The following is a 16,222-nucleotide window of genomic DNA, read 5'->3' on the forward strand; positions in this document are numbered from 1 at the left end:
AATAAACACATATATTTAAAAAATCAACTGTATGTTTTGTGCAGGTCATCCCAGATAAACAACTTACAAGTATGGGAAAACAGAAGAGAGTCAGTGTTCCCCCCTTTTAAACTGCATTCCTTCTCTACTTTCCCCCTACTTCTGTCTCAATGGAAACAGAAAGTTGGTTGGACTCCTAATAAGTGACTTTTGCTGAGCCACTTGGGAAACTCCAAAGGCATTAATTTTAGAAGGGGATGGGGATAATTAGTATTTCATTCACGTTAGAGATCAATACTGGTGTTCTTTTCTCTACTGCAGACTTTTTACAGAATACCACGCCTCGTTGCTTTTATTAGATTCAAGCAGAGGATGAAATAACAATGTTATTAACCTCTAACACTGTTGAAAAGTTAGGAAAAACAGGTGGGAGAAATTGTAAGTGAAACAGTGATGTTTCCTTTCTGGTTGTATTGCGGTAGAGTGTGGTGTACCTAGCACTAGATGTAACTGTCTCTGGAAACATTTTTAAAATTATATAGTCCAATTTCTAGCAGGGTTTGGGTGCAACAACCACTATAAGCAAAACAAAACACATGTAATAAAAATACACTCAAGTAAAGTAAAATTAATCCATTTCCACGGTATCCCAATTATTGAATCCCAGTCTGCCTCCCACTGCAATGAATATGATTTAATGTGACTTAATTTTGTCCTTATTAATCATTCAAAGGAAGGAAATGAATCTAAAATGAGAATTGAATTCTTCTGATTTTATTTGATACAAGTAATTGGTTTAAATGTGATAGTTGATCATCAGAGATTTATCTAAAACTGACAGTAGGTCTTGCTTCCTGTAAATGGCTGGAACAACCTGTTTGCTACAAGCTAGAAATAATCAAGAAAAAAGATGTGTTTGTATGTGCACATCTGTTGTTTGCAACTGGCCCAAATGTACTGCTTTTTCTGCAGAGTAATAGTGAAATAGTAAATAGTACAGAATCATAACAGTGATGTAGACAGGAGAAGACGGAGCACTTCTACTTTCTGAAGTGGCCCTAGATCCAAAACTCTGTTGACTGGACTGAAGCAGGGGCTTTTTACACACTCACTTCACAGTTTGACAAATTGGAGGGCCAAAAACCTCTTTTAGGCAGAAGGCCAGTCCGGGTTTTGAAAAAACTTTCTGGGGCCACAGTCTAGACACATAGAGCACCGAAGCTGAAAGCGGCAGGGATGAGAGCAAAAGTTATAGAGCCAAACACACACATGCAATGCAATCAAACCCCAAACCCAACATGTGGTATTTCAAAACTCCTTTTGACTGTTACTAAACCTTAGAAGAGATGTTTCAACATTTCCGAATGGGACAAAGTCTTCACAGAAGCTGAGGAAACCACTCTCATTGGACAAAGGAGGTGAAGAAGGAAGAAAGGATATTTTGAGAACCTAAATCATGGGTCTTCAAACTACGGCCCGCGGGCTGCATCTGGCCCACCATGGCCATTTATCTAGCCTGCCTCAGAGGTTTTGGACTCGCTTGGAGAAAACGATCTCCGAGTGAGTCCAAAGGCTCTGAGCCGGTGTAGGCATACTCAGTGGGGAGATGGCTGCGATCGCAGTCATGCTTGTGCAGGGAAGACAGGTGAGATCGCGGTCGTGCTTTGGGGGAGGGAGATAGCCGTGATCTCACCTGCCTTCCCTGCACGAGCGCGATCACGTCCATCTCCCTCCCTGCCCTGAGCACAATTGAGGACATTGTAGCTCTGTCCCTTGAATATGGACATGCTCTTCCCCACCTCATCTTGGGCTTCTGCTGCAGCCTAAGTGAGCACAGCAAACATTTTAATTATTTTTTAAATTTTAGTTCATTTTTAAATGAATCTTGTTTCTAATTAATTTTTAAATGAATTTTAATTTTAATTAATTTTTAATGTGCAGTATCCATAGGAATTCATTCATATTTTTTTCAAACTATAGTCCGGTCCCCCAACAGACTGAGGGACAGTGAACTGGCCCCCTGTTTAAAAAGTTTGAGGATCCCTGAACTAAATGAATGAGTTCTTGCTGATCAGTTATTTGTAAAGTAAGTGGTGAGTTACGGCAGTGAGTCAGGCATGACAATTCCCATACTAAGACTGGGGATATTTCAGCTTCCTTTTCTGGGGTCCCTCAAGCCTGGGGACTAAATCTGTCCCTTTAAGAATCGCCAGCTATCCCTGCTTCTTTACCTAGATCCCATTTTCTTTTCCCAACCATGGTCCATTTGATGGTTCCCTGGCTTTTGTGCAGTTTCCTCCCACACTCTAAAAAACTGAAATGTTTGCCCTAAGTAAGACCTTCAAGCTAAAATATTGTGGCACTAAGGTAACCTGCCCCACTCCTTTTGTCCCTGGCCTAACCACCATTTTTCTTGGTCCCTTTCCATCATTAGAGTGCAACCTCCAGAGCTTTCTCCAATATGGAATTTAGCCCTTGTGGTTAAACAGATTCAAGACCCTGATGTGAATGCATAGCCTTGGCTGTTGGATTGGATAGGGATGTGAGAAGAATCCATTTTAGAGTTGGGAATCTGTTGGATTCTGTGGGCTTGGATCCACAGACTCTGGTTTTCTTGGAAGTGGCTATGAGTTGGAATTTCTTGGAAGTGTGCCCTGTGATCAAGTGGCACTGGAACTGATCCCTGTGTGGATGCTTTGTAAGCAGCATCTCTCTTCTCTGACAGAGAAGAAGGTTGTTGGTTGCACAACCTTCATTCTGCACATGTTTGTGAACTTCCTTTCAGCTCAGCGTGTGACTTTCCAAGACACAGTTGAGCATGAGAGGAAGTCCAGTGCTTCAGTTTATCTCTGGACTGGTTGAGGACAGGCCTATGCTGGAAGGACAGGCCTGTGCTGGGGTGAAATAGTCTGGGTGACTGGCTGTAAAATTGCCTTTTGTCAGCAAAGTCATCCTAGAGCTCAAGGAAGATTTATGCTAGGCAGACATTGCTTTAGTGCAAGGCATGCCTGCCTGAGTACTTGATTCTAAAAATATAAAAAAATGGCCTTCCTGGATCAGGTCAAAGACCATCAAAATCTGACTTCAGTAGAAGACAGTGAAATGCAGACATCAGCTCATCTCATTGGTGATAGTTATAGTTACTTCCTCACCTAGCAATGAGAAACTGAAAACAGTATGAAACATTAGAATGCTTTTGGAGATACATCCCCTCAAAAGTCAGTGAAATGTCAAGGTGCAATGCAAAGTTTTCTAAAAACATATAGAACAAAGTATTCAAAGTGAATATTCAGTACATTTTAGTCATTTTATACTTCTGATTAATTAAATCCCAGTTCAATTTCCATTTGGTTGTGAAGCTCCCAGTGCACTATCTGTAAGCCTAACTTACCTCACAAGCCTGCTGTGAGGATAAAATTGAGATAAGGAAAACTATATAAGCTGTCTTGGGTTCATTGTAGGAGGAAAAAAGACCTGATATACAGGCTAAAATAACTGAAATTACCAAATAGCTTTCCCACTATTTGTTTGTTTGATTTGTATACAGCCAATTTTTAATTTACAAGCATAAACAAAGCAAAGTAACAGTGAAATAACTAACATAAGAGTTAATGAAGAGCTAAAAATTATAGAATTCCGCTACAATCATGAAAAACTTTAAAATATTAAAGTACTAATAACAAGGACAAGAAGCATAAAATGCCTGCTTAAAGATGAAGGACTTAATTTAACATTTAAATGTATACATGAAGGTGCCAGGCAGCTCTCTCTGGAAAGGACATTCCACAGGTAAGAGGTCATTACAGAGAAGGCTAGGCTTGGAAATCAGTAGGACTTCAGTTAGTCATGATTAATTTAAGTCCTACTATTTTAAGTCGATCTGCCCTAAGTATTAAGTCTGGATTCAACTGCTTATCCTTTGGCATATTTGAAATTTTAGAATGATCATAGCTAAAAAGACAAATAATTAGAATATTGTTACATTACATTATATTTTGCATAAGTCTAATGAACTCAGGTGGGCTTATAAAGTTCTTCTCCTCTCCCTTTTATCTTCACAACAACAATAACCCTGTGAGAAAGGTTAGACCAGTGATGGTGAACCTTTTAGAGACTGAGTGCCCAAAACCCACTTAATTATTGTGAAGTGCCAACACTGCGATAAAACCTAAAAACTGAGGTTTTAGTTTAGAAAAAACAGCTCACAGCCAGTTCAAGCAAATATCTGTCTGTCTGTCTGTCTGTCTGTCTGTCTATCTTTGGCAGTGCACAGACTGGCCATGAAAAAGCTCAGACAAGTCACGGCTAATGAGTTGCGGCTCGTGACATCATCGCCTAGTGCTACTACTCCTTTCCAAGAATGAGCATGGCTCCTATGCGGCTATTATCTGATATTATCTCAGCTGCTGGGGTGATGCTGGGGTGACTTGGCTTGCATGCAAACAGAGAAGGCTCTGTTTGCCACCACTGGATTAGACTGAGAGTTAGTGACTGGCCCAAGGTTACACAGTGAGTTTCAGGGCTGAGTGGGGACTAGAACCCAGGTATTCTGAGTTCCAATCCCATGTTCATAACCATTACACCACACTGGCCATTTTTCATTGTTTCACTCGAGAATGAAGGATGCCGAAATGGTGCCACTTCTGGATAGCAATTATAGTATGCATTGGACTTTATTGTATGCATTAGACTTTATTATAGAAATGTGCTTTATGGCCATTATGTGTTGGTATTTAAGATTTTATCAGTTTTTCAGGAAAATCCCCCAGAAAATTCTGGATATTCCTATTTCAGAAAACTGAGAAAAGGCACAACCCGGGCATGGCTGTCTGGGGCATGTTTGGAGTTGCAGGCCATTTTTCTGTCTAAACATGCCACGATTGCACCTTAAGTGTGTTTTGCTTAACCAGTGTTGCTTTATCTCTTAACTGAATGTTGGAAATTAGCATTGGTCTGCAGCAGTGCTGTCTGGAAGCCTAAGTCAGCGTTCTCTAACCAGATTGTCATTAATGAAGATTTTGCAAACAAAAGGAAAATAAGGTAGTGGATTTAAATTGTGGAAGTTGTTTGATTCCCTGGCTCTAAACACATTAGTACACTGTATTTCCCCGCTTATATAGGCTTTTGTATGGTCAGCATGTGACTGCTCAAATGCCCCAGCAGGACATCCAGGGATTGCAAGAAGGAGAAAAGAGGAAAGAAAAAAAAATGTTTGGAACAAATTTGCATTAGTTCAAGGGCAATGTTAAGCATTTTACAGATGGTTTATTGCTATTCTTGTGCTGTTTAAGCTGTCTTTCATGTCAAAAGTCCTTTCCTGCTTACAAATCATCAGGAAGAATTCTGGCCACCATGCTGTTTGCATAAGCTCCTCCAGGGGTTCTGGCCCTTTGATCACAGATATCGTTTGCAATCAAGTTAAAAATAGGAGTCTGCTGTGATAAGCCTTGCTTCTGACAGTAGACCAGCTTTCCTTTTTCTTCTCTAACTTTGTTCTAGTCTTTTGTAGTATGGGAACACATAATCTCAATACAGAAGGAGCAGTGTTGAGGGATCAGAGTAGAGTTTAAAGGAGTTGGGGGAGATCATTGAATGAAAATGAGCTTCTTACAAAGTGTGGTCCACCTTTCCAAGGATAAAGGTGTGTGTGTGTGTGGGGGGGGGGGTTCAAAAGAAGGCAAATGCTTATCTATATCTCAGTTTTTCAAACTGATTAGCAGATTACAGGCAGAGCACAATTTTAACAGTCTCAATCCTGTTCAGAATTCCTTTCCCTTCCCTGCTTAAACTTTGTGTTTTGCTTTTAATCCCCTGAGTCTGTTTTAATGGACAAAACAAATACTTGAACTGAAAACCAGGTCTCCCATTGACTACTATGGATGTGGTGTCAATCCTGAAGTACGTTGCTGTATTCAGTGTGTCACCACAAAGGTACATAAAAGAAGCTGCAGCACAGACAACTTTATTATGGACATAGATAAAGCATTCATTGTTGATTGCCATTAGAACATACAACCACCCACTAAAAAAGAATGGAAAGCATCATGAAGTTGATATGACATCTCTTCAGCACTTGGTGTCTGATGGCTTATCTGTATATACAAGTTATCAATTGGTTCAACAATCAGATTGTACTCATGTGCTAACCGGGATTTACAGCTGATTCAGTCATCAAGATAAACTTGTGAAATTAGAAATGCGGTGAATCCTTGAACTGGGAGCAGGATTTCCCAGGTCACACAAGGGTTGTTCTCCCCAATAAAACTGCTGAGGTTTAAGGTGAAGGTGTTGCCCTGTGGATCTGAGCATACATTCTTGCAGCTGTCAAACTGGGATTCTCTGACACGAGCTTGCCCATTAAATTCTTGCAAAACATTCAAAGTTTTACAAGTATGATCTTGGAATGCTTGCAAAGGCTCAATACTTTTCATAGAAAGCAGTGCTTGTGCTTTTTGAGTGCTAGGCTTGATATATTAAGAGCTGCTGAGATATCCAGGAACACCAAGTTGCATTCACTCAGCTTGTATAGGTCATCTACCATGTTGACCAGTCTCAGCAAATATTCAGTTTCTTCCATGTCTGGAGATCCACTCCCTGTTGATAGATTAATGATTACTACAACTGATATAAAGGATGAATTAGGAATGATAATATATTCTAATGACTCAGAGTCATAAAACTATATTGTATATGACATGAGGTAGCTTATAACATTTAAACCCTTTTATGGTAGATATTAAAAGTATTGATTTTTAAAAAGTATTGAATTTTTATTACTTGCATCAGTATGATAAAACTTAATTGCTTGATGCTTATATTTGATATAGGACATGAGACTGTTTCTGCTGTAGGAACAGAGAAAAAACTTCTAATTTTAAATTGTGAATACTGCTCAAATATGTAAGAAGTGCTGGCAATATGTTAATCACTACTTTGTTTAGATCTTCAAAGTGAGACAATGGATAGTCCATCGTAAGCAGTTGGTAAAGAATACTGTACCCCTTCTGCTGCATGTGTGTCTTTCAGAGAATATTGGTCATTGGTCCAGAGTCTATAGACTCTTGAATACAGTTAACAGTTTGGGTCTTCACATATACCACGGATTTTTGAGTTGGTGGATATATTTGGTTCTCCCACAAAATGACTGCTGTGGAAAGGGTATATTGTACATCTGTAAAACGTCTGTCATGGGCATGACTGATCACAAAACACTCTTCTTCTAAGGGCCAGCCTAATGAGATTAAAAGAAAAATAGCTTGTTGAAGAACAAGGCAGAGGTAGCACACAACCCCCAAAGCACACTATTTAGAACCCCAATAATAAATAAATAATATGGCACATCAGGGCAGTACTTCATTTTGTAGTATGCCAGAACCAGTCTTTTTTAAAAAAAAATAAAAGGAAATAATCTTAAGAAAGAAAATAGAAAAGGAGTGTCAGGGAAACTGGGGAGTGCAGACAGAGGTGCCTATAGGTACATTAGTGCCAATGGGCATCAAGGTGGAGACTCCAGACCTATAAAATCCTTTCCAGTCTGTTTAGCTATGCAATAAGGCAGTATCATATTCAGAAGCTTCTGTGTGACTGCCCCAGATTTGTGTTACTCAGGAGTGTGCAAAGTCCATGCTTTGGGACTGGCTTCTCTTGTAAAAGGACTATAAGAGTATCATAAGTGGTATGGCAGCTGGGACCTAGGATTAAGATAGAGCTGTGAGAACTTGGCTAGATATTTTGTTATGAACTTATATTTATTTATTTTTAATAGTAGTAAACCTGTCCAGTTTTGCATGGTGTGAAAAATTCAGAATAATAAATGAAAATTATTTGCAATGGACCCATCGTATATTTATCTGTTTATCCATTTATCTATCTATCTACCCATTGAATGCCTTGCTCTTAGTGCGTATTCCCAGAGTGTCTCCCAGTATTGAATACACCACTTTAAACATAATATCAATAACATAATACAAGAAAATTAGAAACAGAATCTAGAATTCCGAAGGAAATAATAATTTCCTTACCCAGTTCCAAAGAAGCCAAAAATATTAGTGCTGGGAAAACTCGCAGAGCTGAGGGAGAGAAAGAGAAAGAAAACAGAACTATGGCATTTTTCCTGCTGAAAGCCCAGTCACCTTTGGGTCCACCCTTTCAGATATTCAGTTATCCACCCTTTCAATATCAAGGAAAATGTAAGCTAAATATTGTGAGAGTTTTTATTTTGACAGAATGATTCTTTTAAAAGAATGCCATTGCTTTCTTTTAATAATATGAGGTTGTTTAAACATTTTAGCAAATGCTCTGGGGAACACTTTATCTTAAGCAAGTGGATGAAAAACAGTTATTCAGTATTGTTTACTTGGAAATCAGCTGTGCTTACCTGTTCTAGTTTTTCATTGGGAGTATTTTCAAATGCTTTACAGGATTATAAAGATGATTTTTAAAAATAAAATTTTATTAGTTTTACAATATAAAATACAACGAAGAAAAAAAACTTACAACTAAAATAAAAACATAAAAGATTAAACATACAATTAAAATAAATCTTAAAACTATTGTGCACCCCATCACTGGAACCATAGGATATGTGTTACAGAAAAAAATTCATTCAAAAAGTATTTCAGGATATTCCCTCCTTCCAAAATTGCAACTATTCTTTGGATGATTCAAATCCTCTTCCAATCTTTTTAACACATATTCAAGAAATGAAATTGTGAAACAATAAGTGAATATCTTATTTTTCTTTATATACCCCTTTCTCACTTTAATATCACAAGCTAATTTATCATTAATGCCTATATTCCAAACATCTACATACCAATCACACAACTGATAATCATATTTTACTTTCCAATTTTTAGCTATGATTAATCTCACAACACTTATTAAATGTGATATTCCTTCCTTATTATTCCAACTCCATTGTTTCATATTAAATATTGAAAGTAATGTGATCTCAGGGCATATAACGTATTATTTTAATGATATGTTATATCATATCCAACAACTGCAACAACATTTGATGGCTACTGATGTTCCACTTTTCCTGCAGATCTTAGGAAAGAATGCCAAGAGATCTTCTTCAAATTACAGTGAACACAACTTGACAGCCATTATCCATGAACATGCAGTTGACGAGGACTATTATCCAACAAAAAATGGCAGCTCTAACAAGCTTATTTCCTCAGGTTTGTCAGAAGGAAGTACACAGAAGGGTGAAAAAGGTTGGGGTGAAGATGGACTTAAATAATCAAGGAAATTTGGTATGAGAAAGGACGGTTTTGCAAAGAGAAGTGAGAGGAGGGTAGCAGTATGCAGGTTTTCAAGGGCAGCAAACTGTGACAAGACTGTCACCAAGGAAGAATGTGTGGAGTCAGTGCAATCATTCACTTTGTTGTTTTGAGAAGTCAACTTTATGCCCACTCAGAGTCCTTATGGAATTATTCCACTGGGCTTCCTCACCTTCTTCACAGAATGCCAACACTTAGAAACTTAACCCAGCACCCATCTTCTGCTGAGGTACTTGCTGGGTCTGTTCAATATAGACACTCTAAAGAGTTGTGACCCCATGGCATCCAAACGGTTAATCATGTTGTCTGTCTTGGGCTGCCTACAATCAACCCACTATCAATGCCATGATTTCTGAAGCAAATAGTTTCCTAGTATCTTGGATTTTGGTTTTGGTAAATAATTTTCCACATTGTTTTCCTTTAAAATCACATGGTGTTTTCAGGCCCTTTCCCCATTCTTTAAGAATTCATGCAAGTTTCCTTGGATAAGAGCCAGTGTGGTATAGTGGTTACGAAGGTGGTACTGGGACTGAGGAGATCTGGGTTCTAGTTCCCACTCAGCCAAGAAACCATCTGGGTGACTCTGGGCCAGTCACAGACTCTCAGCCCAACCTACCTCACAGGTTCTTGTTGCAAGGATGAGATTGAGAGAGGAACAATTGTGTAAGTCACCTTGAGTTCTTTGAAAGGAAAAAAGGCAGGCTATAAATACAATAAATAAATAAGCAAAGGCAGTATCTCTTAGACAGAAGGTATTGCATTGCAGAGAAAAGCAAGACTTTGAATTGTTGTCTTACATTTAAGGAAATGGTTAATGACTCAACCTTGCATTCTTGTTAATGCAGAAGTTATTATTTTATGGGAACAGAGATCTCCTGCTCTATAATTAACACAACCTTTATTAACTTTATACTTAACTTTACACACCCACACGTGCACATGCACACACTTCCTTCAGTAACAAAGATATGCTTTCATTACCGGTAGAATCTGGCAAAGTTCTTGCTGAAAATATATTATCCTATAAAATGTTTTAGTGGGCACCTTTGGGCAGGATGTTGTGAGGCAGACTGGTTGCTTGAGCCCAAGAACAGTAGCAATCGTTGTGTAAGTTGGTGACCCTGGGATAAGAATAAGGGAATGAATGCCATTTGCTTTAATGTTGGTGTGGGTGCTCATATGTCCTTTGATCTGTGCTTAGGCGAGACAGTTCTCCAATTTAGGCTGTGTCCTGCAGGGATGACAGAGATATTTTTAGAACGCTGGGTCATTATATAACTGACCCAGACATTATCTGAGTGTAGCTTGTCCAAAGGTAGAAAAAAGACGAGGTGCCCAAAGCCAGCTTAATAGGTCCCGGAAAGCTGCTTAAATGTGCCTTATCTCAGACATGGTAATTGGCTTTCTTTCTACTGGTGGTGGTAAGTACAGTTCTGTTAAACATGGGCCTGAGGGGAACCACTCTTTTGGGCTGTAGTTTATTATTAGGTGAGGAAATTACTGGACACCTCCAGCTGTCATTAATCAGCCGTGGAGCCTGACTGGAGCCAAGCGAGAAGCCTGTGGGTGTGTGCCATTGAATGGTGGGGAAATACAATGAGACAGAGACAAATGCTTTTCAGCCTAGCAGCACTAAACTCTGCCCTTTCACAGACCTTAACATGCATGTTAAAATTGATTTAGTCTGTTTACCTCCTCAGCTAAGGCATCCATTTCCCTTTAGGATTGACAGCTTTATGTGTTGCTACCATGTTATTATGTGTTACTGTTCTTCCAGTAGCTAGTAGCTATAGAGTTTCGGGCTGGGCTGGTGGGGTTATTTACTTCCAGACATAAAGAAAGACTTGGTGCTTCTGACAGTGGTTGTAGGAGAGCAGAGTCAACTACATCCCCCCCACCACACCACCAAAGAATACAGAATGTGTCAAGTATGACACCATTTTCCTCTTTGCTTTTTAGTTCTTTCCCCATTTGCTTTACCCCAATTCTTGTTAAAAACAAACAAAACAACAATTCCAAAACAAAACAACAATTCCAAAACAAAACCAGGCCTTAAATAAACTTAGGTGATTGAGAAACACATCTGTCAGGTGATGTAAGTGTCTGGCTTATAATTCTTCCTCTTTGGTTTACAAACAAAAAATTTCCTCATAGCTGTGGAATGCCGACTTAAAGTCTGCCATAGGTGTGTGCCTCTCCAGCAAAAATGAACACAAGTAGCAAATCACAGAACTGACTTAGCTTGTAAACACCTTTTAACTGTATTTTCTCTTCTCTGCTGTAGGGACAGAAGACTATATGGAATATTACTGAAAAGTGAACACGGTTATTTCATAATGATCTATTGCCTAATAAAAACAAGAGCCAAACAGCTCTCTGTGTTCTCCCACCACCACTTAGGTGGTGTAATGTGACTGGCTTTGCTGTCTTTTACAGGTGCTCTGAGGAGCTCTACTCAGAAAAAAGCTTATATAGGATGAAGGAGATCTGATCTCTGGGGACCTCCAATTGGAAAACCCTCAATGCACTAACTTGATGTTGTGCAGTGAAGTTAGCAAGCTGAGAAATTGTGTATATCAGGATTACAAATACTATTGCTTCCAAAATCATAGCAGTCAGGCTTCCTAGTTCAAGACCTGTGGCCCTTTATGCCACTTGGTAATAGTGGGGTACATTCACAACATGGTGGCTGGACTGGTGCAGCTGACCAACTGAAACCAACACTCCCCCCCCCCCGCCAAAAAAAAAAGAGGGAGAAGGGGAAGGAAAAGGGAATGGGTGCAACAGAAGAACAAAAGAAAAGTGATTTTCAAACGTCTGAAGTATTTATTCTGCCCAATGCTTTTCTGAAACCCATTTCCTTCTTGGAGGCTTTCACTTGCCTTCCCATAAGTATGTTGCAATGAGCCCTTAAGCTCCTTCCCCTGCTGAAACTAGCAGAAGAAGCAAGTGTATTTCTGAAATGCTTTGGGCACAATAAATATTCCAGCACTTTGAGCATTACAGAAACCAACCCAGGTCTTCAGAAGAACAGAGGTGAACTGTTCCACCAGCTGCTGATACTTCTTGCTGAGTACCATTAAAATCAGATGTGAATTGTCTTTTGGCTATAAGAGATCTCCTGGAATAATAAAAAAGCATACATTAAATACATCGATACTATTTTCATGTGTTTGATTATTTTCTCAAGTGTGTTGGTTTATCCATGCTTTTATGAGTTGCCTGCGGCAGCTCTTGCTAAAAGTGTTGGTAAAACCCTTACAGGTGAGATCCTGGACAGCTGCTGGACCATGTGTTTCTATTTCTTTAGGTTTTTCTTTTGGCTGGAGATTGTTAAATAACAACTTGAGGGTATTTTCTCTTAATGAGCAATAACCATATCCTAGGCTAAATAAACTGCAGGCCACAGTTCTAGGTGTTTATTAGCTAAGGATATGGTCAGTAACGTATTTGCTAGAAGCATCCTCCAGCCCTTTTTCAGGCTTACCAAGCTGAAAAGACTTGGCTTAAATGAAGTGAGTTAAGTATGAAGAGGAAACTGTGCTTGTTTGTTTTTACTTTTATTTTAGTAAGCATACCTGCATGGCAGGCAAGGCCTGAGGCATTTCATGTAACAACAGTCACAATCTGACTTTACTACTTGCTTTTGCTCTGGTTAGGAGATCTAATTAATTCAACAAACCAACTAAGAGAACAACTCTATTTTTAATTCAGCGGTTTTGGCCCATATAAATCAATGGCTCTGCACCTGCAAACTGCAGAGCTCGGGATCTTCCATGAAGAATGTAGGAAGCTGCCCTTATACTGAGCCAGATTGTTGGTTCATCTGGCTTGGTCTTATCTACAGTGACTGGCAGTAGCCTTCCAGGCTTTCTGAGAAGAGTCTTTCCCTACCTGAAGCTGTTGCTGTTAGAGAAATATTGTATTTTAGAAGTGAAGGTCATAAAAGGAGCCTCTGAAGCCTGGGACACAGCCAGCCTGCCCACCCCAACTCTTTTTGTTGTTCAGTTGCAAAGTCATGCCCAGCTCTTTGCGATCCCATGGACAACATTCCTGCAGGTTCTCCTGTCCTCCACCATCCCCTGGAGTATGCCCAACCCCACACCCATCTTTCTAGTGACCCATTCCAGCCACCTCCATCTCTCCATCCCCTTCTCAATCATTCATTCCCAGCACCAGGGTTTTTCCCAGGGAGTCTTTCCTTCTCATTAGGTGGCCAAAGTGTTTGAGGTTCAGCTTTAGTACCTGACCTTCTAAAGAGCAGTCAGGGTTGATTTCCTTTAGGATTGACTGATTTGATCTCTTTGCACCCCTGACTCTACCATATTGTTTTTAAAATAAAAGGCCTGGCATTCTTATACCAGCCCAGATGCTAATACCACCTCTTTGCCATTGTCTCCCTGTTTTCCTGGTGGAGCCCTGGACTTCAGCTTCAAAGCCGGGCCCTGGCTGAACCACTGCATGCACCACTGAGCAGGGAACTTTCCCCCAGGTTGCCTTTTATGCCATGCTTTCTATTGTCAGGTTGGCTCAGGCTGCATGGGAGGGCAAATATTTTTCTTGCGCAGACAGATACTGGACCTTTAGGATTGTTTTATGGACACAACCACCAAAGCAGGAGATGTTGAAAAGGCACTCTGGAGAAGTGGATAGGCACTTAGAAGGTATACTTATATTGTGAATCAAAAATAATAATACATTCCTATATGCTTTGTGCATTTCTAATGCTCCTAGCTGCCCTTAAGTTACATTCAGTTTCTTCAAGACACTTCTTTTGTCTTCTATAGCAACTCTAATTCTGATAATCTTCTGTGCAATTTTTCATTGCTTGTTTGCGTTGCCTTTTTGATTCAGAATCTAAGGCAGGGAAAATATTAGCATATAGATTAAAAATTAACCAAACAAATTAAGCAAGCTAAGGACCTAGTAAGCATTAGTGGAAAAATATATGATTCCTTAAATACAAGCATCACTGAAATAACTAATGAATTTATTAACTATTATGTAGTATTCTATACATCTCAAATACCAGACAGAATCAAAATAAATGACTTCCTTTAGTCTCTAAATAAATCAGCATCAATGTAGGCTAGTAAGGAATATTTGGATAAAGACATCACTAGATGAAGTTAAAAAAGCAATCAGAACATTAAAAATAATGAGCTGCTGGATCAGATGGAATTTTAGCAGAATAGGCTAAAAACCTTATGGATATAGTTGCTCCGCTGTTGCCACAGGTAATAAATTCACCAGTCATGGATAGAAGGAAAATAATTTGAATTAAAAAGATCTCCCAACACTTCTGAACTATGACTGTAACAACTGTATTGGCTTCTGGACTTAAAGTAATAAGCAACTATATAAACACTGATCAAACAGGATTTATACCTTCTAATACTTAATTCATATTAATAGTAAAGAACATACATAGAAGGCAACATCTAGTGGTTTGATTCTATAAACTCAGTGTCAATGGAGCTCTGCAAATCTTTCAATTGTGCAAGGATTTGTGCATTGTGCTTATAGAGTTCCTGGCCCATTCTCCTGAAAGTGGCTGTGTTGAAGTTTTTCTCTTTTGCATAGTTTGGATTCTAGTTTCTACCAGTGCAATATTATTTGCATTTTTTGAATGACACTGTTGGATTCTGCCCTATATCTTCAGTAACTTCACTGATGCCCAAAGTTTTTAATTTTACAGTAATTTATACAAAAGTTCAAACATCTAAAATGTTCAGATTTTTAAAATACAAAAAACCATAATGGACAGGATAAAAATATCCTAATAAATAAATAAAATACTCAGCATGTTTGTACTTCCTTGCAAAGGTAGGAAATAACTATGGCACATAATTGTTATCCAAAATATAATAAGAGCAGTGCAAAACATCCCAACATTTGCAATAAGAGTAATGGTGGCAGTGTATTATAGAGAGTACACAAAATCCCCAGACATGAAAATGTCAGAGTCAGTTTCTTTAACCAAGGTATTAATCCTGAAAATTTAATGGACATATTTTGGTCTTAGCAAAGCATTTTCATAGGTTATTAGTTCCAGTGAGTTCAAACATATATCAAATGAATGTGCCTGATGCAAATATATATGGCATTGGCTAACTGCTATGCTGACAGTCAGCTCAAGCTAGATATATGATGTTGTGCCGCTGATGCTGGTAGAAAAACAAAAATACTGAAAGGTAACTATGCTGTGCCTACAATTAGCAGTGTAAACATCTTAATAGGCATAGAGGACACAAACAGATGTTCTCATTACATGTCTGTGAGAAACTGATCTGTACTATTTCCACTTTAGCTTGACCTCTGGAAATTTCGGTCCCATTGAGGATTTCAGTGATTTATTAATTTGGGCATAATGAAAACCAGAAAAAGAAGCACAGGATTTATGCCATGCTGAGCTGAAACAGTGTTTGTGTGTATACCTTATGAACATTTTATGCCTGTGAAAGCTGGACAGTGAAGACAGCTGACAGGAAGAAAGCAGAAGCATTTGAAATATGGTACTGAAGGAAAGCTTTGCATAGACCCTGGTTTGACAAGAAGATGAACAAGTGGGTCCTAGATAAAATCAAGCTGGAGCTTTCCATGGAAACAAAAATGACAAAACTGAAGTGGTTCTATTTTGGAAATGTCATGTGAAGGCAAGACTCCTTGGAGAAGACATTCATGCTAGGAAAAGTTGAAGGAAGAAGAAGAGGAAGATCAACTACGAGATCAATTGCTTCCATGAAGGAAAGCACAGCCTTGGGTTTACAAGCACTGAGCTGGACTATCAAGGCATGGACATTTTGGAGAGGGCTCCTTCATAGGCTCACTATAAATTGGAGATGATTTGATAGCATGTAAAAATAGCAAAACTCCACCAACCATGTTCCCACCTAGATGCTGTGCCAGGCACTTATAGATTCAAGGCCCAGAAGCATGGAACACAAATCTGCATA

The 16,222-nt window shown here is 39.0% G+C and overlaps 1 long non-coding RNA gene across 1 annotated transcript; it reads right to left on the reverse strand.

Moving 5' to 3' along the window:
• Nucleotides 1-5,925: 5,925 nt before the first annotated feature.
• Nucleotides 5,926-11,413, reverse strand: LOC123022775. The gene is made up of 4 exons (XR_006414574.1): nt 10,248-11,413; nt 8,001-8,048; nt 6,979-7,210; nt 5,926-6,573 (listed from the first exon to the last, which is right to left on the reverse strand). It is a non-coding gene; the product is annotated as an uncharacterized LOC123022775 (long non-coding RNA).
• Nucleotides 11,414-16,222: the final 4,809 nt, after the last annotated feature.

Source organism: Varanus komodoensis, unplaced genomic scaffold (assembly GCF_004798865.1).
Source record: "Varanus komodoensis strain SLA01 unplaced genomic scaffold, ASM479886v1 scaffold2, whole genome shotgun sequence".
NCBI lineage: Eukaryota > Metazoa > Chordata > Lepidosauria > Squamata > Varanidae > Varanus > Varanus komodoensis.